The sequence below is a fragment of the Venturia canescens genome, chromosome 1 (genome assembly GCF_019457755.1).
Source record: "Venturia canescens isolate UGA chromosome 1, ASM1945775v1, whole genome shotgun sequence".
NCBI classification, from domain to species: Eukaryota; Metazoa; Arthropoda; class Insecta; order Hymenoptera; family Ichneumonidae; genus Venturia; species Venturia canescens.
Genome location: NC_057421.1, coordinates 38,412,646 through 38,435,663, shown reverse-complemented (window position 1 = coordinate 38,435,663; position 23,018 = coordinate 38,412,646). Strand labels below are relative to the sequence as shown.

The 23,018-nt window shown below is 37.6% G+C and overlaps 1 protein-coding gene across 3 annotated transcripts in view; it reads left to right on the top strand.

Moving 5' to 3' along the window:
• The window catches only part of grnd (grindelwald), a 318,742-nt gene that overhangs the window by 239,496 nt on the left and 56,228 nt on the right, over positions 1 to 23,018 (top strand). The window contains exon 6 of one of the 3 annotated variants that reach the window (XR_006262810.1): positions 2,699 to 2,862. The exons of the other annotated variants lie outside the window; for them this stretch is intronic. The gene's annotated coding sequence lies outside the window, so the exon portion shown is untranslated. The remainder of the gene's footprint in view (positions 1 to 2,698; positions 2,863 to 23,018) is intronic. 3 annotated transcript variants of the gene reach the window in all.

Here is a 23,018-nt window from a genome sequence, read left to right as displayed (position 1 = left end):
GAAAAAAATCAATTAAGCAGAATTGAATGAACAATCATGCCTGCGATAGTTTTATATTCAAGTTTTTTGTAATTTTCCCCAGTTTCTAGTTTATTGCGTACAGAATATATAAATCTTTTTATTCGTGTACAGTTTAAGATGAATCATGCATATGTAAAACATTTAAAAAACTATTTTTTGACATTTTTTTGCTATTTTTTTGTTACTTTAGACGATCTTCAATGAAAGTACGCATGATTGGGACTACTAGCTACCGGAATCGGATTGAGCTGCTTGAAATTCGTAAAGAATAATTTTAGCCAATTTTTTTTATGGAAACAAAATTTTGGAGACGTACGAGTTAAATAGACGCCCGGTTTTGGTTTCAGCGCATCAAAATACAAAAAGAGCGTACTCGATTTAGATCAATAAAACTCTTCTTTTACCCATGCTAGCGATTTTTACCCATTTTTAGAGATTTTCGCTGTTACTCAAAATTTTGCGGGTAAATCAGCCGATCTGACTCCAGATTCAGATTCAGCGCATCAAATTATATAAAAAAACACCCCCGATTAAGGTCGAAGACAACTTTTATCATGCTTTAAACAGCAATTTTCTGTCATTTTTGCGGTTTTTTGAAATTTACTAAAAATTTTGGAGATGTATCAGTCAATCTAATTTTCGATTCAGATTCAACGTATCACATTACATGAAAAACAGCCCCGCGTATGGTCGAAGACAACTTTTATCAAGCTTTAAATAGCAATTTTCCGCAATTTTTGCGGTTTTTTGGAATTTACTCAAAATTTTGGGGGTGTATCAGTCAATCTAACCCCCGATTCAGATTTAGCGGGTCAAATTACATAAAAAACATCCCTGCCTAAGGCGAAGAGAATTTTTATTATGCTCTTAACAGCGATTTTCCGCAATTTTTGCGGTTTTTAGGAATTTACTCAACATTTTGGAGGTATATTGGTCAATCTGACCTCGGATTCGGATTCAGCGGGCCAAAATACGTAGAGATTGATGGGTCCGGTTCTAGGTACTTACCACTTTTTCTTTTTTGTGTGCCGGTGTTATTAAGAGATTATCATCAGCTTTTATGCCAGCTCAGGTTATAAACTTGAAACATTTTACACAATATGATACAAGAACCTTTTATAAAGAAAAGCGCAAATACGCGTACAAGTGCATGCATTGTATCTATACGATGTACTGCACAAATTCATTGTCAGCATTACACACAAACTTGGCGTGCATGGTTTTCAATCGGAAGCTCGGGAAGAAACAATTGTTTAAATTTACTATGAAAACAATAATTAATTAGTATTGTATAAACGATTGTGAAAAAACCGATCCCCCAATAAAATAAGAGAGGCCCTGTTATATAATGATTTGGTAAATATAGGTGGGTGAAATTTATGGATAAAATTGAACAATTAAACGAACGGATAAAGAAATGAAATGAATCGTTCCCTTTATATGGCTTAATCTTGTACGGATAGATACAGCCACTCTTTTGTTAAGCCAACCACCTAGAATTGCCTCAATTAAAGCAAATCTTTATTTTTATTATAAAATAAAATCATATATAGGAAATATATTCTCTTTCGATGTCCAATCGCACCGGATGTATAGACTCCAAATGCAGTATTCTTATTTCATTACTGATAGTCCGAAACCACCCATGCACTTCTTCACCCGTGAGAATAAGCCAGATAAAGATCATGTGCCCCACCAATCGCTCTTCAACATTAGCGCTCTGCATAATTGAGCATCAACGACTTACGTTAGATTCGTCAACTGTCACTCGCAGAGAGAGGTTCTCCCTCTCTAATCCGGTAAATTAGTTGCTACGCTGATTAAAACCCTTGCGATACAGAGTACGGGATAACGATTCCACGTTCGCGACATAAAAATATTAAACGCGGAAAACTGTTATTCGAAAGCGAGTGAAGTGCCATTTGTGTAAAAGTAAATAAATCGTTTGTGCCAAATACTCGTGATCATCTCCTTTGTGTAAACCCGAAGACATCGTCCTCCGCATTCTTTGCCGTTTCGCATCGTATTTATTCAGGTTCATCCTCACTCTTCCACAACAGCGATGGTTTGCTACGACCGACGTCCGGAGAAAGGAAACGATCCTCATCTATACTAATCCACATTTTGATAAGTATCCTAATATTCACTATATTCGTTCCACTTCTCATCTCGATCCTCATTCTGACTACGAAGGAAGACTGCGCCGTTTATAAAGACACCGTTGGGCAACAGACCTATTGTTACGAGTATTACCATCCTAACATGTAATACAGCCCTGGAAAGGCTCTACCAAACAACTTAACCTGGCGATTCGAAAACCATGGGTTCTTTATAACGAGTTACCTTGTGACGTGTATATTGCTCAAGGGCAGAGTTGATAACGAACGCCAGTTGGATTCGAGTCAGTTTTATTTGAGCCATTTGCGTAACACTTTCATGCGCATAGGCATTCTAACTTATCCACGCGTCACTTTCACTCGTTTGTCCGTACACTCATTTTTTTACCAAATGGGCAGATGATTGGATGAATTACACAAGTTCTGAAATGGATGAACAAAGGAGTAAGCTGTGTAAAGATTGATTTGAGAAAAGAAAACGTGTTGAATAGGAAACATTTAGTGTAATGAATTTATCAATCGAACTAGTCGAGCATAGATATTTTTCTTTATGTACACAGGGCGGGATCTCACATCGAACTACTCAATTAAATAGTTAGATGGAAAAGGGATGGCAAATTAATAAACAATTACATTATTGGATATTCAAGTTTTCTCCAAATATATGGTCGGATGAGGCATTCCTTCGCCGAAGTTTCGATTGAAAACCATGCACGCCAAGATTGTGAGTAATGTTGACAATGAATTTGTGCAGTACATGGTATAGATACAATGCATGCACTTGTACGCGTATTTGCGCTTTTCTTTATCAAGAGACTCGGCAGAGTCTCGAGACAAGTACATTGACAGCCCTGTCGTCTGCTGGCCTGAGGCTCTCGCCGAGACTATACTTTCTCTGAATAAAACGATTCGCGGTGATGGAGGTAAAATTGACATGTCATTTTCTTTAATTACGAAACTCATGAGTTATGTACGGCTTTGAAAATTGAACTTTTATCTAATTAAGAAGGTCTCTGTCGAATGAGCCCAAAATCAGCATGATCAGTGTCGTAATTTCTGAGAAAAAACTTTGCACGGGCTTAAGATTATGCAAAAGTTACTAACACATTCAGGATTTGACGCATGTGTATACGCGTACTCCAACCGCTACAAACATAGGCCCCTTGGCCCCCATGATCACCAATCCCTGGTGAGAGAAATTTTGCTGCAACCAATGAAGGGTGAGAGAATTTTTGGGCCAATGACATTCAATAAAAAGAGCAAGGAAGTTTGGCGGAAAGCTGAGGAGCTCGAGAGCTCGAAATCACTAATCACTCGAAAGTCACCAGCCGAAGTTTCACGTCGTATTGACGTTTGGGGTTATGATGTTAGGAAGTGCGTGCGGGAAAATAAAAATAATTTTCGCGTCATCTAAGAAAGTGTATACTAATATTGATTTTGTTAAAACTTGTGGTATACTAAACCGGTATAAAAGCGGCCGCGTAAATGTAGATTGTGATCTGTGCGTGAAAATGAAAAATATTAAAAAATGCGCGATGCTCATGTCAACGAAACTTTTCAATGTTTCATTATTTTGTTCGATTGGAAATAAGTGTCTACTGAGATAATCTTTAAATTAAACCAGAGTGCACGGAATATTGTCAAGTGTAAATATATCGTCAGTTGCGTGATTATATATCATATGTAATAATGTAGGTTATATATGCGAGTTCCCTTTGATAGCTGTGTCGTAACGAACCGGCCGGGGTTTGACGTTACGAAGTGCGGGACAAACAAACGTTCGCACAGTTAGTGAATAATAATAGGTTGGGGTGTATCTTTCGGGGCAATGTATATTGGTGTATATTGAAAATGACCAAATCGCATGATTTGTCATTTTGTGCGCGACCGCGCGCGCGGGCGCGCCCCACACACACACACACACACACACACACACACACACACATCTCTCTATTTTTATTTGAAAAAAAAATTTTGTATCAATTTTTTTCAATTTTATCTTTTTCTTTAAACTTCAATTATAATTTTCGTCTTTACATTACGAAAAAAGCTTGTTTTTGTTTTTTTTTATTTTATTTTTTATTTTAATTGTTTTTCATATTCAATTCTATTTCATTCTCAATTTGTTTTCTCCATTGAAGATATCCATGTTCTTTCCTGGGAACTTTTTATTCGTTCAAATTAGAAGCTAGACATTTTTTCGTTACTTGCTATTATTTTCTTCCTCAGGCAAATATTTCAAGTCATAAAAAGTATTTTCGGGCTTTCTCTTAGAACGTTGTTTCGTAGGTCCGTACGTAAGTAATTAAAGATGAATTCTTTTTTTTCGTTCACGAGTTTTTCACGTGTTTGCTTTGTCATTACCTGTGCAATTTGGTCGACATCGGCAATTGGAAATCCGAATGCCATGTTTCCCTAGACCAGGATAAACACGATGAATATCGCGTAGAAATCGACGAAATTGAGCGGCAGGACTGGGCAAATAGCGCAGAATATTTTGTCTGTACATGTATTCACCCATATACCATCGCAGTCGCTGATGGCTTCGGCATGAACGACAGTGACGTTTTAATTCGAGCCATTGTCGTTCGATTGTATTGGTGTGTATTTTGCACCTTACTAGTTCGGAGTCCGATGTAGGATGTCCCCGACTAGGGTGTACTGGAATGTCAACGATACCCGCAACAAATTCACGGCTGTGATTGACTGAGAAATGTCCTGCCATTCCCAATCGCAAGTGTACGCCTGTATAAGATTTGTGTTGGTCTGATATTATGTAAGATTTTCGTTTTACATTTTGCTCGATAATAGGATCCAATGTTGTTCTATGTTTATATGCAATAAGTTCAACGTGAATTTTTTTTGTGAGTCGACTCACGCATCCGAAACTCCAGGTCTGTCTTTTCAGTAACCGACCTCTGTGATATTTGTTTGTAAATAAGTGAGTTTCATCTACTCCTACGATGTCATTTTTTGCACCGATCGGTTCTCTATCATGAGCTTCGGCTACTTCACAGACTTCACGAAAGTAATGATAGACCTGGATGGCTGTTTTTTTTGTGACACCAACATCTTGGGCTGCCTGTGAATCTTTATCTTTTCGGAAGAAATGAAAAAGCAATAGCAACGTTTTATAAATTGATACGTTACTATGCTCGAAAAATGTTTTTTTCAAGGGTGATTTGATTACGTTGCAATTTTTGCGTCTACAACGCCATCGAAATCCTAATTTGTAGTCATTGTTGCGTTCGGCGTTCATACATTTTTTGCATGATGGACAGTGTGGAATTCGGTTTGGTATAAGAAGCCATGCTTTGGCAGCTTCGATGGCTGATGCTTCATCAGTTATGGTTTTACCATAATTCCAAAGACTGAAATGTTTTGCTAAAATGATCTTTAATGGTTTCATTTCATATAATTTTGTTGCAAAAAGTAAATTGAAAATGCTTAATAATATAAAAAATCTTGAACACAAAATGTATCTGACTGATTTTTTCCACGCAAGTGATGGGATGAGAGTTATACTAAAATATTTATATGCAGAAGTTATTCCAAGGAAAAAAATATATAATTTGTAATGACGGAACGAATTTGCGGCGAAGAATTTGGATGAAAATATACTGCTTGGAAACGTACATGAGAAAATTATGAGCTATCAAAATTAATATATAATTTAAAACCGATGTATTATTTTAGATTTTCAATCACGAATTTCAATGGTTTTTCCTTATATCTTTACTTATGACCTATATAATGTGTTGACTTTGGGATACAAAGCTATAATCTAGAAACGTGGCCAAAGTTTTGACGTCAAATATTAACAAGTATAGCCCAAGCTCGATGTTTCGGTTTTTTATTTCTCATGTTTTATTTGAATTTTTTTTCTCTTTGCAAAAGAATTACAGATTTATTTTCTTTTTAATGTGATGTTTTTTCAGAATTTGTGAAATTTTTTTCGAATTGTTCTGTTGAAATTATTTACACTTGGTTTTATGATTTTTTTTTTGGAATTTTTTTTACACTTTTCGTGATATGATCAGGAAACTAGGGAACATCAATGTACTTGTCCCAACTTTTTTTTCCCTAGGGGTATAAATTTTTCGATGCTAAGTACTCGTATAATATCCCAACGCGGGCGATGGGAGTCGCAGGGGGCGAAGCCCTCGAGAGTGACGATTAAAATTTTAAATTAATTATCATGAGTACCAAATCCCATCCTCTATCGTGCGAAAATGAAAAACCGCAGAAAATCGCGAATCCATAAAAAATCGAACCCTTTGCAGCTACCATTCTTTTCTTCAGCGTTCACGATATAATTTTATTTAATGTTTTGCATATTTTAGTTTTGATTTTAAAAAATCTTAGCGCCGATAAGGTTCCGTAAAAATGTCTTCGCGCCCCAACGTCTCTGCGCCCGAAGTGCTGCGTCAAATCCTTGCATCTGAATGTCCCCGTGCTCAAATATCTTGTGCCACAAACGGCCGCGTCAGAACAGTCGTGCCAAAACGACGGACCCTTGTATTTTTGGAAACTTGTTTTTCAGGAAATTGATTTTTCGGGAAATTGTACTTTCGGGGAACGGGATTTTCAGGAATTGAATTTTCGAGAAATTGTGTTTTCGGGTAATTGTTTTTCGGGAAATTGTATTTTCGGGGAATTGTATTTTCGGGGAATTGTTTTTCGGAAAATTGTATTTTCGGGGAATTGTATTTTCGAGGAATTGTATTTTCGGGGAATTGTATTTTCGGGGAATTGTTTTTCGGGAAATTGTATTTTCGGGGAATTATGTTTTCGGGGAATTGTATTTTCGGGGAATTGTATTTTTGGGAAATTGTTTTTTCGGGGAATTATGTTTTCGGGGAATTGTATTTTCAGGGAATTGTATTTTTGGGAAATTGTTTTTGGGGAATTGATTTTTCGGGAAATTGTATTTCGGGCAATTGTTATTTGGGAAATTTTCCGCAAAACTAAACGGCCGCGCCAAAATACCCAGAAAAACTGGGATAAACTTCCGAAAAGCGGAAGCCGAATTTTGAGCTGAAATTTTGCATACTGCTTCTATATAACAATATAAGACTTAGCCGAAAAGGATTTTTGGCGACTGGCAATATTTATTGAGAAATTGAATTTTTAAGTTGCTATTTTAGCCCGAGCGGGGGCTTACATTAATAGGTTTTACACACCTATTATATATAGGTGTGTATGCATATATATGATAAATGAGTAGTTTGGTGACTTTTTTTAATATAAAATGAGTATTTCGGTGACTTTTATGCACTTTGGTGACTATCACCGAAATGCCTCAATTAGATTTTTCCGGCGCTTCGCGCCGGAAAAATTTACTTAATGGTTAATTTGTAAACTACATGGTTGGCAAAGGTTGCGCTCCTTGGCTGGGCTGCTCTGGGGTTTTTGACCTAAAAATTCCGTCTCTACGGCGCGAAGCGCCGGAGAGACCCACCCATTTACTTTTCAAGAATTTTTTTTCTTTAATTTTTTTAATTTGAACAAAGAAAAAAGAAAATTTTTGAGAAGTAAATGGGTGGGTCTCTCCGGCGCTTCGCGCCGGAGAGACGAAATTTTAAGGTCAAAAACCCCAGAGTAGCCCAGCCAAGGAGCGCAACGTTTGCCAATGGTTATTTTAAAGATTACATGGATGACAAACGTTGCGCTCCTTGGCTGGGCTACTCTGGGGTTTTTGACCTTAAAATTCCGTCTCTCCGGCGCTTCGCGCCGGAGAGACCCACCCATTTACTTCTCAAAAATTTTCTTTTTTCTTTGTTCAAATTAAAAAAATTGAAAAAAAAGAATTTTGTTTTTTTTTTTTTTTTTTTTTTTTTCAAAAAAAAAGACGGAATTTTAAGGTCAAAAACCCCAGAGTAGCCCAGCCTTTGCCAACCATGTATTTTTTTAAATGTGTCACCAAAATACTCACTTGTCTTACATATATATATATATATATTGTGACCGAAATTTTTCTTTGTTGACTTTAAACGATAGCGTCACAAAAGTTTCTCTCTCTCTCTTTCGTCGATTTATTTGTTCGATGGAAAAATTTCATGGGCGCCAGCCGCAAAGCGGCTCGACGACGAGAGAGAAGAACCGTTTGCCGGCTCGATTCAGCGGGAAGGGCGGGGTGTTGTAAGAACAACCACGAGATTTCAAGAAATAATTATGTCACTTAATTTTATTCACATTTAATTGGTTTAGTTCGATCTTCTTTAAAATTACATTCAATTTGCTACGACGAGATTCGATTGTTTGACGATTCTTACAAAACGAAAAGAAATTTTACGGGATTACGAGAGCCGGGCGAAAGTCGCGAACCGTCACACACACTCAATACTCACACACATACGATCGGGGTTCTACTCTTTACATGGAATTTCGCGGGCTCGTATCTCTGCCACGGTTCTACTCGCGGTGAGAGAATATTATTCGATGTTAAATTTTCTTTCTGGAGAGAGAATAAAGAAGGTGTAAAACACCGAGCCCCCGCTATTCGGTTACTCGGCCGAGCTGTCTCTCTCACGCGCACTCGAAACCCCGATCCACTCACTCTCGTCCTCTCTCACTCCTTCGCACGCTCACATACGTATGTTCCCGACTTTTTCCCGTGCAATCAATTGAACGAATTACTTATTTCGCGACAAAACAAAATTGAGATCTTCGCGGTAGCCACGCACTTATCGGGACTTCATTGTGATTACTATAATTCACGAGATCGAAGCACGATTATTAATTCGACCGGCTAAATCCGCACGTGTCGGAATCACCGCCGTGACCACGTTTTTCTCGAGATTATCTTTCTTTTCGGGATTGACTCAATTCTCCCCGTTTTACTTTCGAAAGGAAAGTGAAACTCGTCAAAAGGATTAGAATTCCCCGGGAATAATTTATTTAGCGAGAGCCCAACGAACAGAACGGAGAATACAAAAAAAAGACTCACAGCGATACGATAGTTCTCGGGATCACACGTCTCACCCGCTCGATACTTCGCGAAAATCTGACGAAATCGATCGTTGTTGGGCAGTACGTTACCGCTCCCCTCTCCTCTCGTCTCTAACGATGATTCTCTAACGTATGCTCGCCCTATGACAGGTGCATAGCACCGATTATCATAACTGGGCGTTGGACGGGGCCCCGAATTATCGCGGGACTGATTATTTAATTATTAATGGTGAAAAATACCCCTGGCCCGAATATAACAACGATGATTACTTATTCGGGAGAGAGGAGAAAGTTTTCCGGAATTTCGATCACGTTACTGCCGACGATGTTAAACTTCTCAAAGGGTTAGACGCCCCTATTGACGGGACTCCCCTGGATTTTAATTTCGAAGATTTTTCCCGAACTTTCGGGAACGTTCGAGTGTTCGATGTTGTATTTGGTGGTGTGTGTGTGTTCCTCCCTCTTCGTTCTCTCGTAAGTCGTCGTGAAGGCTCGTTGACCATTTGAATACGCTTCTCCTTCCTCCCCTTTTTCCTCTCGTCTACAAGATTCGATTCGAAGGACTCATCGCTCTCCCAATTTGTTTCCCAATCAGGAATAGCTCAAAAAAAATTAAATAAATCGCGTTGCGTCAATTAACGTACATTTTCATTCTTTTTATCCCATAAAGGCTTCGTATTTTCGGTGCGTGGCCAGTGTAACGAGCGGAGGAGACGGGAGAACTTCGCTTGGAGTTTTCTCTCCGTGAATTTTGAAATTTTACAAGACGATTAAAAAAAAAACCGTCACAATATATATATCTACATTAGGGTGGTCCTTAAAAGATGTGTTTTCGAATTTCTTTGCTCCCAGGGGCTTAGATGCTTCCAAATTAATTAAAAATAATTCCCTGAAAATTTGAGCTCTTAATATTAACTCTAAGATAGTCCGCATTCCAACCTAAGATTCTTATGGGAATAACATGAGAAAAATTCCATTCCTTCTTTAGTATTACATAACTCTGGGACAAATAAATTAAAAATTTCGAGACACACATATTTTCATAGAGAATTTGACGCTCTACAAAAAAGGTCTTTTATGATTTCTAGCTAAGTCTATTGGTTTAAGAGTTATTTGAGCTCAAAGTTTAATTTTTTTTTCTCATTATCAATATTATCAAGGATATTCATCAAACCCTTAGGGAAAAAACGGTTGGGACAAGTACATTGATGCTTCCGTGTTTCCTGATCATATCACGAGAAATGTAATAAAAATTCCTTAAAAAAATTATGTGACCAACTGTAAATAATTTCAACAGAACAATTGGAAAAAAATAACACAAATTTTGAAAAAACATTACATTAAAATAAATACAAATCTGTAATTCGTTTGTAAAGTGAAAAAAATTCAAATAAAACATGAGAAATAAAAAACCGAAATATCACGCTTGAAAACATTTTGAAAAACGATGCCCCATTTTTCTTATCTTATTCTAACAACTAAATCAATTTTAAAAAAATTCCATCTAAGTTACTTACAGCATTAAAATTAATAATATCAATTCGAGGCCAAATATTTTATAATAAATTGAAAAAAGGTACCATTTGGGTTACGTGCAGCACTAAAATTTATGATATCAATCGAAGGACAAGTAATTTATGAGTAACTCCAAATATCACCATTATGAAATTGTTCTAAGAAGCTTTTAAATCCAAAAAAATCACATGCAAGCTAGTCATTTCTTATAGCCGGACAACTACTTTTAACTCATATTTAAACATAATTTGTATGGGTCCAATCGACGTCGAATATTGTGAATAATGAATAATACCAGAAGATCCTGAAAGTCTGAATCGATTTTCTTATAAGTTTCTGCCACCATAGAGTAAGAAATGACTAGCTTGCATGTGATTTTTTTGGATTACTTAAATTACTTGTCGTGCGATTGGATATCATAAATTTTAGTGCTGCACGTAATTCAAGTGGTAACTTTTTTCAATTTATTAGAAAATACTTGGCCTCGAATTGATATTATTAATTTTAATGCTGTAAGTAACTTAGATGCCATTTTTTTTTAAATTGATTTAGTTGTTAAAATAAGATTAGAAAAATGGGGCATCGTTTTTCGAAATGTTTTCAAGCGCGATATTTCGGTTTTTTATTTCTCATGTTTTATTTGAATTTTTTTCACTTTACAAACGAATTACAGATTTGTATTTTTTTTAATGTAATGTTTTGTCAAAATTTGTGAAATTTTTTTCCAATTGTTCTGTTGAAATTATTTACAGTTGGCCACATAATTTTTTTAAGGAATTTTTATTACATTTTTCGTGATATGATCAGGAAACACGGAAGCATCAATGTACTTGTCCCAACCGTTTTGGGTAGTAATAATAGCGTGATTAGGTTAGTTTATGGTTAATCGAAGTTGTGTAGTAGTAGTTGTTAGTGCATTTCACCTGTAGGTTGCCTCCAGAATAGTTTGTTTCGAACGTTTGATTCTTGTCGGGACAATTTTGGCCTGACATTCATACATCAATTAGTTGTGCTTGCATCATATTGCAGTGTACCAAAAAAAATCGTATTTGTTTTACATATTCTCACTTACGAGCAGGTGTTTTTCAAGACTACTTCAAACATGAGTCGTTGATAGCCGTAAAATTCTCATAAAATACAATATTTACATGTATTATTGACGAGTCATAGATTAAATGAAACTTTAGTAATTATAAGAGCTCATTTTGAATGGGGGACATAAATATTTCAAGTGACTAAAGTTTTTAATAACAACACCGTCTATATTTTGATTGTCGTAATTTTTATGGTGCCTATGAGTTATCAAAGAGCTGTCAGCCATTTTAGTAGTAAGTCTATGCGGGTTCTGGCTCAAATGGGGGCGAGGGGTAAGCGGTGCGAGGGGGGAAGCCCCGCTACGTCATCCCCCGCGCCGTAGTCCAGAACCTATATAGCTATACTACTGTAGGCCCTATATCGGTGGAGGGGAGGGGGGAAGGACCCATGACGAAGGGTCTGCAGGTCCGGAGGAGGAGAGAGAGGGAGATAGCTAGATGGGGTAAATGGTGAGAATGAGAGAGAGATGAATGTTTCCGAAAGGAAATAGCATGCAAGTGAGAGAGAGAGAGAGAGAGAGAGACGAGTGTTGAATGAAATAAACTTACACGTTTAGGTTAAATTTATCATATATTATACGAAAGAAATATACAAATTTAAAATAAAATGTGTGTGTGTGTGTGTGTGTGTGTGTGTGTGTGTGTGTGTGTGTGTGTGTGTGTGTGTGTGTGTGTGTGTGTGTGTGTGTGTGTGTGTGTGTGTGTGTGTGTGTGTGTGTGTGTGTGTGTGTGTGTGTGTATTAATATGTGTTTATTTTTCTTGAATCATCTTTCATATTTATGCTGTTTCTGAAACAGATAGAAGTAAAATTTTCAAATTAATTTTCAATTCTTTGTGACATGATTCCATTCAAATTAATAATAAAATAAGGTACTTACTCTTTTTAAAATGGATCACAGTCCGGACAGATATTTGCTGTTACGACGTGATATAAGCGAGTCCTACAATCCTGACAACTCGCTGTAGACACAGTTTTCCATGACTCCGTTTCATGTATGCGCACGGCGGTCAGTTTTTCAAACATTTCACCACCCGCTCCAAGAACGCACACACCGCACAATTTTTCACCTCTTTCGGTGCGATAATACACTGAGACTATGCACACCTTAGAGTCTTCGTTTAACATGTTTTTCTCCTCTTCGGTAAATTTACTTCGCACTTTGAGATATCCATGATTTGTCGAATCACATTCACAGGATTGAACGATGTTTTCGTTGCTTGACATTGTGTTGCTTTTTAATATAAAAAACGAAGAAACCGAAGGGAATCGACTCTCGAACAAAAATAAAAATGACTGTGCTTTGAGAAAACTTTGCAGAGTTGTGAGCTCCTGACAAATTTGCTATTCCCTTTTGCACTCACCCCACTCTGCAAGCTTTTCCCACTTTTCTCAAAAACAAAAAAAAAAAACAGCTCACTTATCTCATCATATTTGAAGATATTCAGTGTAATAAAAGGTAAAAAAATTTTTACCTAATCATCCAAAAATGAATGCTAAAGTTTATAGAATGGATGAAAAAAAAAAACTCTCAAACTTCCACCTACTATCTACATCCAATCCTACATTATCTCTGGGATAGTAAAAATACACGTCTAACTGAAAAGAATGCGAATTTTTCTTCTAGCGGTTCTGCAGTACCTTTTTCTCACACTATTTCTCAGATAGCATGTGTGATAAATTGTTGACCATTTTGAAACGTGTCCACGCTGGAACCCTTATGTGATTAGCGGTCTGAAAGATATTCCTTTAGATTTTTTTTTTTTTTTTCAGAATTTGTCCTCACTCCGAAAAATGTGCTTGTGTTGGTGATAGCCTTCGGTGACCATATCTCTAATCAATACGGAAACCTGAGTTTGCCCAACAGATTGTCCAATGTTATATTTGAGAAAAATAGAACAGAAAGAATTTAAATGTGAATTTTTCTTCTAGCGGTTCTGCAGTACCTTTTTCTCACACTATTTTCTCAGATAGCATGTGAGATAAATTGTTGACCATTTTGAAACGTGTCCACGCTGGAACCCTTATGTGATTAGCGGTCTGAAAGATATTCCTTTAGATTTTTTTTTCAGAATTTGTCCTAACTCCGAAAAATGTGCATGTTTTTGCGATAGCCTTCGGTGACCATATCTTTAATCAATAAGGAAACCTGAGTTTTCGCAACAGATTTGTTCCATCGTTATGTTTGAGAAAAATAGAACAGAAAGAATTGTTTTTTTTTACCTGTGAGTTAAAGGTTTTTATTCAAAAGGCAAGCAAAAGTGACACAGTTTTGGTTGAGTTGTCACGCAGTCCACATCCTCTATCACCTCCTCAACGTCTCTATCCACCATGGATTTCGCAGATGTTGAGAAGAAACTTTGTGAACAAGCTGCACTCTGCACTTCCATCATAGAGTATAATGAGTGGGAAAAAAAGTGCAACGAACTTATTGATGAGATAAAAGCGGAATCACAAGTGAAGCGCATTCGCTTGAGCCTAGGTTTCCACCATCGACTTGCTGCTCAAATTCTACGGCTAGAAGGATTGAAACATCAAACGAGTCAAAAATTTGTTCACATTGGTGCAGGAAGTGATAGTGGTCTAATCTGGCGAGAGATCGAAAGTGCATTTAAGAATCGAGTGACAACCGGTGCGGTGATCAACCATAATCATATTGATCCGCGTCTATTCCTTACAGATGCTAAGACAATAGTATTGGAAAAAGTGCGTGAGTCAATTATAATACATAATTGTGTAAAAGTGAACACCGTTTTCAATGGGGAGTTCACAGCGGGCGATAAGCATGCATATAAAAGTATAAATGTGCGAAACACCGAACTTTTTGAATCGACGGACTTGAGTGCATGGTATGAGCAGCGAATTGTTGAGCCCACACTGACGTCACTTGAAGAATTTCAAGAACGAGATAGTGGGTGGGCATTAGCTCGAATTATGAATTTAAGTTTAAACATCAATAAATATAAACCATTAAGTGCGGGGTGTCACATTAGACTTCCGAAAAATGTGAGTGTGAAGAAAGCGGTCATAAATGTAAAATCACGAGACAATGCGTGTTTTGCGTGGGCGGTAGTGGCTGCTCTATATCCCGCGGAGAATAATAGTGATCGCGTTTCCTCTTACCCGCATTACTCCACAGTGCTGAACTTCACAGGAATCTCTTTCCCCGTAACAGTTAACAGTGTGCGAAAGTTTGAAGCATTGAATAAAATTTCAATCAATGTTTATGGGATGAGGAAGGATCGTATAGTGCCGATCCATGTGACACGCAACAAAATGGACAGACACGTAAATTTATTATACATGGAAAATTCTTGCGAGGGGCAAATTGGTCACTTCGTATGGATAAAAAATTTATCTCGTCTCGTGGGATCCAATTTGAGCAAACATAAATCGGAGCTGTTCATCTGCGATCGGTAAGTTTTTCAAGAAAAATAAACTACATATATATATTAAAATTTTTGTTTCTATTGTAATGCTTGAATTTATTTTCTTTTTAAATTATAGTTGTTTGCATTATTTTCCAACGCGGGAAAGATTGCAAACACATGATGTGGATTGCGGGGAGATGAATGAATGTGCTGTCCGGCTACCAAGCAACAAGGACAAGTGGCTACATTTCAATCACCCCGATCGAAAAGAGCGTCATCCATTCATCGTATATGCAGATTTGGAATGTGTCCTGGAGGATACCGATGATCTTCAAAAGAAAAAGAATCAACATCAGCATCATCGGGCCTTCAGTACAGGTTTCTACGTGAAATGTTCGTACGATGAATCATTGTCCGGATATCATTCTCATCGTGGTAATGATTGTATAGAATGGTTTGTAAATTGTTTAAAAGAGCTAGCGTTAAAAATAGAAAAAGTTTTACTGCATACGGTCCCCATGATAGAGCTCACACCAGTTGAATGGAAACAATTTCGCGAAAATAAATATTGTCACATTTGTGAAGAACCATTTGAGGAAAATGAACAGCGGGTGCGCGATCATTGCCATCTGACGGGACGATTCCGAGGGCCGGCCCATTCGAATTGTAATTTGAACTATAAGAATCCTTTTTTCATTCCGATTGTATTTCATAATTTATCGGGTTACGATGCACACTTCATTATCAAGGAAGTAGCCACCGCGTTCGAGGGGAGAACCAACGTCCTCCCACTGACAAAGGAAAAATATATTTCATTTTCGAAAACAGTGCAAACATCAAGAGACAGTCGAAAAAACATTAAATTACGATTCATTGATTCGTACAAATTCCTCCCGGAAAGTTTAGATAAACTTTCGTCATTACTAATATTAGATCAACTAAAAATTTTAAAGTCGCAATTTCCACATGTAACAGCTGATGATTTCATACTATTAACTCGTAAAGGTGTATTCCCATACGAGTATATAGATAGTATGAAAAAATTGGATGAGACATGCTTACCATCACGCGAAGCATTCTACAGTTCATTAACGAACGAGAATATTAGCAACGCGGAGTATGAACATGCGGAAAAAGTGTGGGAACGGTTTTCAATTCGAACGCTCGGTGAATATAGTGATTTATACCTGAAAACTGATGTTCTTTTATTAGCAGATGTATTTGAAAACTTCCGTAAAACGTGCTTACAAAGATATACCCTCGACCCCGCACACTATTACACTCTCCCCGGATACTCCTGGGAAGCAATGTTAAAATCTACAAAAATCAAGTTTGAATTATTAACAGACATCGATCAGGTGTTATTCGTGGAGAGAGGTATCCGTGGTGGATTGAGCCAATGTTCTTGTAGATACGCTAAGGCTAATAACAAGTACATGAAGTCATTTAATCCATCCGAACCATCGTCATACCTCATGTATTTCGATGTAAATAATCTGTACGGATGGGCAATGACTGAATGTTTGCCCGAATCAGATATCAGATGGGTTAAAGACATTACCAACTTCAATGTAGAATCAATCGCGATAGATTCACCGATCGGCTACATCCTTGAAGTTGATTTAGAATATCCTGAAAGTTTGCATGATGCGCACATCGACTTACCGTTTTGCCCGATACATGAAAAACCTCCAGGTAAGAAACAAGAGAAGTTGCTTGCAACGGTTCGTGATAAGAAGCGATATGTAATTCACTATCGTGCTTTACAACAATGCTTGCGTCATGGACTGAAAATTTCGAAAATACATCGAATACTGCAATTTAAGCAATCTCCGTGGCTTCGATCCTACATTGAGTTGAACACTCACTTTCGAACTCATGCAAAAAATGATTTCGAAAAAACGATGTTCAAATTAATGAATAACGCGGTGTTTGGCAAGACGTTGGAAGATGTACGCACCCATGTACAAGTTAAGATACTTACAAAATGGGGAGGTCGTTATGGGGCAGAAGCAATGATCGCGAAACCCAATTTCCATAGTCGCAGCATATTCGCTGAAAACCTCATTGCTGTGGAATTGCGTAATCTCGAAGTAAAGTTCAATAAGCCTATTTATGTTGGCATGTCTATTCTAGACATTTCAAAAACATGCTTATATGAATTTCATCATGATTTTATGGCTCCATTATATCGTGATAAATGCAATGTTATGTATACAGACACAGATAGTCTTATATATCACATTCGTTGTGACGATGTATATGAGGATATGAAGCGTAATATCAGTAAGTTTGACACGAGTGACTATCCAATAGACAATATTTATAATATGCCGTTGATCAATAAGAAGGTTCCTGGTCTCATGAAAGATGAGAACAATGGAGCCATCATGACGGAATTTGTGGGGCTTAGGTCAAAAATGTATGCCACTCGTGTTGAGGGTAAAAAGGAGATTAAAAAAGTTAAGGGTGTTAAAAGTAATGTCGTCGCAAGGACTATAACCTTCGATGACTATACAAAATGTTTGAGAGAAGACATTGAAATGACTCGTAGTCAATCATGCATTCGATCAACATTGCATCAAGTATACACAATTTCCGAGACAAAAGTTGCCCTAAGCCCTCACGACGACAAGCGATATGTCATCCCCGAAACCGTGCAATCTCTACCATGGGGACACTATAAAGTACCATTGTAAATATGTATATGTAAATGTATATGTAATAGAGTGAAAATTGGATGTACATTTATATGGATAAAAATGCAAAAACGCCCCAATGTGTGTGTGTGTGTGTGTGTGTGTGTGTGTGTGTGTGTGTGTGTGTGTGTGTGTGTAGACGTAGAGAAAGAAACTAATGTTGTACATGATGTATATTTATGTGAAAAAAAAAAAGTGGAATAATACAGAAATTATTTTTTCCTGAAAACCCATTGTGTTGTTGTCCTTTTTTTTTTCCTTATAATTTGGGACCTATACAGTCGCATTTTTCTATAGTAACTAATGACATATTATAAAACATCTGACGACGAAGTGCTTCACTGAAAGTCAAGAAGAAAAAAAAGGAAAGTCATTTTTTTTTTTATCCTTATTTTTCATTTTATTGTTTACAAATCATCTTTGCTTATCCAAGTATTATGCGTATTGTCAAAACCGAGCCATTTCACGAGCAGTTGATTACCACGCTTTTTCACTACTTTCTCAACAAGGTATATATCAGGATACTTAACATTGAGCAATTCATGTTCGTAGAACCCTCCGGCAATGGGTTCCTCTCGATAATCTTTCAAATAATATGTTACGGGGTTGGTTTTTCTCACTCGAACTATTGTAAATATTTCAGTCGTCCAATTCGGCGTGTAACCTTTCTCAAATACATTTTTGAACTTACTAATGCGCACTTTATCACCTATTTTAAATTTCAATCGTTTATTACCATCAACAAAAGTTTTGCTAAAAATATTATGCAGTATTTGTTTTTCATTCATCATATTTACATTTTTCGGTTTCATTTTAATGGTATGATGAACAGTATTATTATATTCTGTAATCAACTTATCAAGAATGTCAGTCCATTTCCAGCTTCCACGCAGACTGAATTGTATCCACATTTTGTGCTTAAGTGTACGGTTAAAGCGTTCACAAATCGATGCTTTTAAGTTACTATACGTTGAATACATATGAATATTAAACTTTCCCATCAGTGTCTTAAATTCAAAATTATAAAATTCTTTTCCTCGATCGACGTGAAGATTTTTCGGTATGCGTCCTTTGCTGAGAATCGACTTCATCGCAGCGCTCACATCTTTTCCACTTTTACTCTTCAACGGTGCGGCCCAGGCGAATTTGGAGAATATATCGATGACGGTGAGGAGGAATTTATGCTTGGAGTTGTGTTGTGCATATGCAGACATATCTACCAGATCAGCTTGCCAAGTCTCATCCAGGCCACGTATATCCACATGTCGACGTTGATAATTACGCCGAGCTGGCTTATGCAGTTCTTCAACCACCGCAAGCTTTTTTTCACTCATTTCTTCTTCTTCTCCTCCACAGTGCTCATAAATTGAAGAATATAAGAGTCTGGAGGACTTTTCACTGACTTATCATTAGGCATATGATCTCGTAAAAGCTTCATATCATTACGGAGTTCTGAGATTTCTCTCTTTATATTATCAATTTTTTCACGGAGATAGGCGAGCTCGGTTCTTACACGCTTTTCTGCAGCATCCACATTCGATCCGCACCTTAGATTCGTTGTATGAGTCACACTACGAGTTGAAGAATTAATGCGACTGATCAATACACCGAGAGTAACAACATCTCCAGCATTTACTGGCTCTCCAACGTTTCCCAATCGTTTTCGTTCCAAATTATAATGGCCGTCGGGCGTTGTATTAAATCCAACACCTGGTTTACCCGGAGGACCTGCACCACGTCTACTCAACTTTCGTCCAAACACATCGACGGTCATGTTTGGAATGTGGATGAAAGCAAGCCATCACATGTTAATAAATGATTTCAGCTTCACGCAACTCCTCGATAATCGATATAATTTCATTCGAATGTGATGAATTTCCAGCAGCTTGCGATGCGAGCAATAAGCGAAGACGATCCACTAGTTCATTCGGATCATCCCAATGAACATAGTCGATAGAGGTATGCTTTCGTGCTACCTTATACTTGGGCAGAGCACCACCCTTCTTATCGTTGCTACCGAGCATTTGGGATATATAATTTTTAAATTTACTATTTTTATCCTGACGTACTGCACCCGTGCGTTTATAAAATTTTTTATGAGCATTCGTTGTGATGACAATTTTCTGATATTTCTCCAAGTCATTTGGTGTTACATATTTAAGTTCGGGCTCTTTTTTAAACAACAGTTCCACCAAGCCAATACTCTTAGGATACTTTTCATCTCCTACCACTATATGGTCGAGTTCGAAATGAATTGGTGAATCACCAATCATTAATCTGTTTTGAGCGAGATTTCGTACTCCATACACGCCATCTAATCTTGTTTTGTTATTACTACGCAGTAAACCCAAATATTCACGTATCAAATTATCAACATCCTCAGATGATTCCAAATTATCGTCATCATCATCATCATCATCATCATCGTCGTCGTCGTCGTGCTCTTCATGAACATCATTAATATTATCATTATTTTTAGTTAAGGGTACACCGACATTCTCATCAGTAATTGCATCATGCCAAATATCATCTTTGAAAGAAATATCTTGCCGCATGCTATTTTCTCCAAAATTTGGAGACTCCTCCTCCCCCGCCTCTTCCTCCTTCTCCTTCTTAACATTCACACGTTCATTCTTAATTTTCGGTTTTTTCGTATATGAAACTAACTCCTCTAATGGTTCAACAATCGGTTTAAACACATCTTGCATTTTCTGCTGAGCACTATCACGTCCACTTTTCAACATTCGATGTTTTCGTCTGATTGCATCACTCGCCTTGGCAAGTTCACTCAATACAGCCGTCTCCTTTAAAATTTCTTTGTGCTTCATGTTGACACGAGTAAGTCAGACTTTAGACTGTCTTGTAAAATCCAGGGGAACAATTATTTATCATCATCATCTTCATCATCGACAGTGAGGAAAGAATCAAATCCCCTTCTATATCTTCCAGCATTTAATTCACTGTCCTTGTCAATCGTGATGAACCCATACTTGTCTGATTTCCAACACTTGACACACATTTTTTTGAAACTTGCATAAGTCATATCCGTATTAACATGATCATTATACACATGCTTGAGATTCATATCATCTTGTTTGAATAGTACTACAAAATTTGCATTGTCTCTCACGAGATGTTTCGGAATACGAGTATATGTCTGACAAAGATAAAAACTATCCACAATCTCGTGTCTTCCCATGGAAAAAAATGCTCTCACATTGTCCTGTTTCTCACATGCTATATCGTCAAAGATGAATATGGAGTTTGGGCGAGCTTCACTAGGTGCCACAACTTGTTCATGCTCGTTAAATTGGAAAAATTCCACTCTTTCCACAGGTTTAAGCATTTGCTCGAGCAATCGGTATTTTGGCTGCTTCAAAGATTTCGAGTATAGATAAATGTTTTCGAATCTTAAACCATTTGGATGTATTAGGAGCGTGAGTAAGACATTCGTTTTTCCACAATTCGAGGGGCCACAAAACACGGCTCGAATGCTGTTAGGTAGTAAATTTCCATGACGCTTCTTCACACTACCCGCTCCAACAATAAATTCATCGAAATTTATTATGGGGAGTTGCCCGCTCGAAACTTGTTTCTTCGACTTCATCTCGCATGCGACTGATTGAAAAAAACATATAAATGCAACTTTATAATGTTGGAATAGTCAGTCGAGTTGTGACCACTGCAGAGTGATGATTGCACATGATAAACCTGGTAAAGGTTTGATAAACAGTATAATCAATAATCTCCCCGTGGAACTACATCTACCGGGCTATCAGTATTGTGGGCCTGGTACGAAATTGATCAAACGTCTTGCTCGTGGTGATCCTGGTATAAACCCGCTGGACACTGCTTGTAAAGAGCACGATATCGCATATTCGAAAAATCGTGAAAACTTGGAAGCACGACATCAGGCGGATAAAATTTTGGCTGAACAAGCCTGGCGACGTGTAACCTCGAAAGACGCAAGTCTTGGTGAAAGAGCAAGTGCTTGGGCTGTGACTAACATTATGAAGGCGAAAAAGAAATTTGGTCTAGGCATGAAACGAGTGGACAAACGAACCAAACCACAAAAAAGTGTTTGCCTGAAAAAGATCATCAGTGCTGCAAAGAAAGCCATGATTCGTAGTGGTGACCCCCGTGAAATTGTCATGTCAGCATTGAAAGGTGCGCGTGCCAGTGTTAAAGGTGTTAAAGTACGCACACCTCGGGTTCTACCTGTTCCTCAAAAAACCGGCGGTTTATTGCCCTTCCTTTTACCCATCTTTGCCGGCCTTAGCGCCGTTGGTGCATTATCCGGTGGAAGTGCTGCAATAGTCAAAGCTGTAAATGCTGCTCAAGCAGCTAAAAAGGAATTGGAGGAAAGTAAGCGTCACAACAGAACACTCGAGGCCATCGCTTTGGGTAAAGGTTTACATCTGAAACCATACAAACAGGGTTTGGGTCTTTACCTCGGGATAAAAAACGTATAATCACGCTACCACATCAACCACTCACCGACATCGATCTGCTAAAGTATGCGAGAGCCATGAAAATTCGTAACTTTCGTGGCGTTTTCATGCGTGATACTTTACCTGAAAATGGACCACTCAAACAAGAATCGGCAATCGTGAATTTGGATGAAAATGTGGGCCCTGGGACACACTGGGTTGCATATAAAAAGACTGGTCAGCGAGTCACATACTTTGACAGCTTCGGCAATCTCCCACCTCCACCCGAACTCATGACATACTTCAATGTTGGTAGCGTGAAATACAATTATAAAAAGTATCAAGAATACGATACAATAATATGCGGGCATTTATGCTTGAAATTTTTGTGTGGGCAACTAAATCGGCGAGACAATTATGCACTATATAAATGAGAACTATGGAGCTGCGTGTTTAGTTCTAAATCTGCGAGCATCATGGATGATAGTTTGACGATCACCATTACTGGATCATCCTCCATACTCGAGGCACAATTTTTTCCACCCATCGAACTATCGCCCGACAAAAATTATACTCTTGGACTTGTCGAACTGCTCACATTCAATTCGATTCCAAATATCGACATTGGTTGCAACGAATTCCACGTTGGAACCCATGTGGTGATCATTCCAACGGGCAGCTATGAAATTGAAGATATTGAAAAATATTTGAAAACTGAGTTGGCATCTAAAAACATACAAATTCAGCTTAAGCCGAATAATTATACACTACGCAGTGAAATTGAGTGCAATCAATCGATTGATTTTACATCCAAAAATTCG